The sequence below is a fragment of the Zonotrichia albicollis genome, chromosome 14, assembly GCF_047830755.1.
Source record: "Zonotrichia albicollis isolate bZonAlb1 chromosome 14, bZonAlb1.hap1, whole genome shotgun sequence".
Classification (NCBI taxonomy): domain Eukaryota; kingdom Metazoa; phylum Chordata; class Aves; order Passeriformes; family Passerellidae; genus Zonotrichia; species Zonotrichia albicollis.
Window position 1 is genome coordinate 15,472,087 of NC_133832.1, and position 4,356 is coordinate 15,476,442.

Below are 4,356 nucleotides of genomic sequence, written 5' to 3' on the forward strand. Positions count from 1 at the left end.
GCGGATTGGGAGAGAATAGCAATTTGTAAGGAATTCCAACCAGCTATCCTTAAAATAGCATCCAGCCAGTTTCTCCAGGGCAGGAGGCTGGGTGGCTCCATGGTGGGAATGGGCTGGAGCAAATCCTGGCTGAGCAGGCCGGGATAACACCTTGGGAATGCAGGGACACCTTCCCCGTGGGGATCAGGGATGCTGATGCCGGGCCGGAATTCCTGGGGATCCCCAGCCATCCCTCTGAGGGAGGTTTGGTTTGGTTTTTTGTTCCAACCCAAACTGAATCCAGCTCTCCAAGCCTCCCTTTGGGACACAGCCTCAGGATGCCTTCAAAAGGGAGACGCTCCCATCTGAGCCCGGGGGTGGAAATTGGGAACAAATTCCATGTGCTGGTCCTTGAGGGATGTGGGAAGGGAGAGCAGGAGGAGAGCCCAGCCCCTCGTGCCCTTCTCCCTCTGGAGCGTGTCTGAGTTGGGGCTCCCTGCCTTGCGTGGGTGTCCCAGGGCCTTGGGGGCACCTCTGGGGACCTTGGGGGCACCTCTGGGGACCTTGGGGGCACGTGTGGGCCCTGACCCCTGTGGTGCCCAGGCTGCTGCTGCCCGAACCCTTCTCAAGTGCTTGTGCCATGTGGGTGGTGACAGAGCTCGGCCCGACCCCAACGAGGTCCTTTAACAGTGCGTGGTGGTGAAACACAAACCAACATTGCTGAAGTCAAAGTATCCTTTCTAATCCCCCGGCCCGGTTTCTCTTTCTTTCCAGCTTTTCCTCCTCCGCCTCCTGGACCCTCCCTCTGTTCCCACCCCCCTTCTGTTTCTCTTTCTCCCTTCTGTCATAAGAAAGTGACTGTGTCCTCGAGGGGACAGTTTTCTTATGCCATTTTATACACTGTGCTTCATGTTTAGAACTTTTTTGCACTAGTTCCTATTACATTTATTTTCCAAACTGGTTTGACAAAAAACAAACAAAAAAAACCCAACAAAAACACAATCCCATGCTATAATTCAGTTGTATTAAAATATTATCCTACTACTCTCTGTGTTCAATAGTCTCTGTACCTGTAATGCTTTCAGTTCTGTTGTATTTTGGGGCCGAGGTTTTCTCTGCTCCTTGTTTAACCCAGTAAAGAAATAAAATGTTAAGAATTGATGATAACTCCTCCTCCCTGTCTCTGCTGTGTCACTGGGGCCACCAGGGTCCCACGGGGACGGGCTCCCCCCAGAACCTGCTCTAAACCCCAGCCACTGCCCCATGGGGGTTGTTTTCCTGCCAAATCCAATCCCAACTGGAGGCCAGAGAGGCGGGATGGAGGGACAATAACCCTGCCTTAACTGAATTTGATTTCGTAACCTTTCTTTATATTCTTTTGTTTCTTGCTTTCACATTTCTTGCCACGGGGCTCACCTCAGAACAATAGGGGCGAAGGCTGTCACCAAGAGATTCATCAGACAATAATGACTCAACCAGGGTATCCAAATTTTGCCCAGCTGAAGTCCACACCCACAAATAATCTGGAATTAATTCCTCTGGACAACAGAGCTCGGCATGGAACAGAGCGAGGACACCGCGCTCCAAATTGAGCGCTGTGTGCCAGGCTGGGAAAGGCCACGGGACAAAGCTCTGGAGTTACACTGTGGCCATCTCCATCCCGAGCTGGAAACCCTCTGCTTGGAAAGAAAACCAGGAAAAGGAGAAGAAATTGCATGGGGATGGAAATAAATGGTTTTAAAAAAACAGATTGGTGCAGGAGGAAAAGGGGGGATGCGCTAGTTGTCCTGGAGAACCAGGGCACAGAGTTGGGGGTGCAAGAGGGGGAATTTAGGGGGCTGGTGGGTCACAGTGGGAGGGGCTGGGGGTGACAATGAGGGGCCTGCACTTCCCCGGTGTGGGCAGCAGGAAGGGCGGTTCTGTCTCCCTGCCTTGCTCAGGTGAGACCACGCTCTAGAACCCCAAACTCAGAGCCTCAAACGCTGGAACCCCAAAATCAGAAGGACACAGAGCTGCTGGAATGAATCCAGAGGAGATCACAAGGGCTGGAGCCCCTCTGGGACCAGGCTGGGAGAGCTGGGGGTGTTCACCTGGAGAGGAGAAGGCTCTGGGGCAACCCCAGAGCCTCTTCCAGAACCTAGAGGAGCTCCAGGAGAGGTGGAGAGGGAATGGAGAGACAGGACACAGGGAATGGCTTCCCACTGCCAGAGGGCAGGGTTAGATGGGATTTTGGGAAGGAATTCCTGGCTGTGAGGGTTGTTGTGGCCGTGGCACAGGGAGCCCAGAGAGGATGGAAGAGGTGTTTGTCCCCTCAGACAGGAAAGCACCTCCTGGAGCCTGTCCCCAGAAAGCCTCAGGTGATTCCCAGTTCCAGAGTGATTCCTCCTGGGTGTGCCCTAAACTGCCCCAATCTGAGAGCTCTGGGCCCCAACTGGGTTTTAGGAACTGCATTAAAGGGTCCTGCAAGGGCCTGGGCTGGTGAACAGTGTTGGGATGCAGCATCAGTCTCTTCAGGAGGGTGTTTGGGATATTTTCCTTGGGAATGCTGCTTGCAAGATGTGTCCTGGCAATCCAGCTGCTCTCTCTCATTCTCCTGGGTGCTTGGGGAGCAGTGATGCCACTCCTGAGCTCCCAGGGAAGGGTTTTGGTGGCCACGTGGTGCCCAAACTGCTGCAGCAGCTGCAAATCCACCCAGGAACGTGCTGACTCCCAAGGATTTGATTAGCAGGGATTTGAGTTAAGTGGATGTGAATTTTCATGGCTATAGGGCTGTGCACATCAAAGCTGGGAGGCAGCGTGGGGCCAGGGAGAAGTTTCTCAGCTGTAAATTTGCCTCGTGACTCCATAAAAATTGTGATGGGCAGCATGGAAAGAATTTTGCTGGAAAGAGCCTGGAAAATGCTGCACCCCCGAGAAAACAACACAAAGGACTGCAGACCCAAATCAAAGTCCAGGCCTGGGAATGTTTTGAGGTGTGAGATGGGACACTCCAGATGCTGAAGTCCTGGGTGGGGTCTGGGTTTTGAACCTCAGCCCTTCTTGGATGGGGATTAGGAATTCTTCTTTTATGTCTTTATTTATAGTTTAATAGATGGCACACCAGCTCCTGCTTTCTGGGTTATCAAAAAAGGAAAAGCATCCTTTTCAAATGTGTGTTTCTGAACAATTTCAGACCTCCTGCATCTTCTCCATCCTCCCTGAGTTCTGAGAGGAGAACTTGGGCTTCATGGAAATCCAGAAACAGGGTTCTAAAACTGTGCTTGAGATCCTTGTTATCCAAACCAACACTTGACCATGAGAGATTAAAAACTCTGAAGAGAGGATTCCTCCTCTCAGGAATGCATTTTCAGGGTGTTTTCCACCTACCAGGAAACTCCAGGATGGTTTCAGGCCTTTCCAAGTCTGGACATTCTGGATACATTCCAACTGGAGCTCCTGATGTTAGTGAGTTCTGCATTTATTTTTCTGGCATCAATCAGGTTTTTTTGGGTGTGTTTATGGCTTTTGTGACTTGACAATGTGATGCCACCTCAGCCAACTGATGAAAATCCTGGAGTGAGGAGTTGACGTTATTAATGATTGTCATTTTCCACATTTTTTGCCTGAAGGACTTCTTTGTTCTCTTCTTTTTGTCTCAAAATCTGTGTTAAGTAACAGCTTACAATTAATTTTTCATTCCAGCCCCCTTTGCCCCAGCAGAGCCTGGAGGGGCTGTGGAAGGTGGGTTTGTATGGATTTCCATGGATGCTGTGAGCCAGATGGGTTTCACTGGTAATTTCTCTTTCTCTTGTTCTGCTTTCCCTGGTTTCTCCTTTGGATCATGGCCTTGGATCCGTTTTGGTACCTGAGGAAGATCAAGGTTTCGCTGTTGTGTTTTCCCCAGTGAAAAATCCATGTTGTTATTAATTCAGCTTTAATTGCAGTGATGAGAAGCCCTTGATGGGCAAGAGGAAGGTTTTGCTGCCTCCACCTCCCCCTGGTTTCCTGCTTACCCTTCACACTCTCACAGTTTTACCTTTCCCAGGGCTCACAGCTCTGATCTCTGCTCTCTGTGACCAGGGACAGCACCCAGGGAATGGCTGGAGCTGTCAGGGCAGGTTCAGGTTGGATTTTAGGGGAAGGTTCTTCCCCCAGAGGGTGTCAGGCACTGGAAGGGCTCCCCAGGGAATGGGCACAACCCCAAGGTTGCCACAGCTGAGTTTGGACAACCTCCCAGGCACAGGCTGGGATTGTTGGGGTGTCTGTGCAGGGCCAGGGCTTGGGCTGGATGATCCTGTGGGTCCCTTCCAGCTCAGGAAATCCTGGGATTCTGTGACTCTTCTTCCTCCAGTCTCAGCATCCTCCTATCACCCTCTTCTCTCCCTCAGCTGTGTTGCT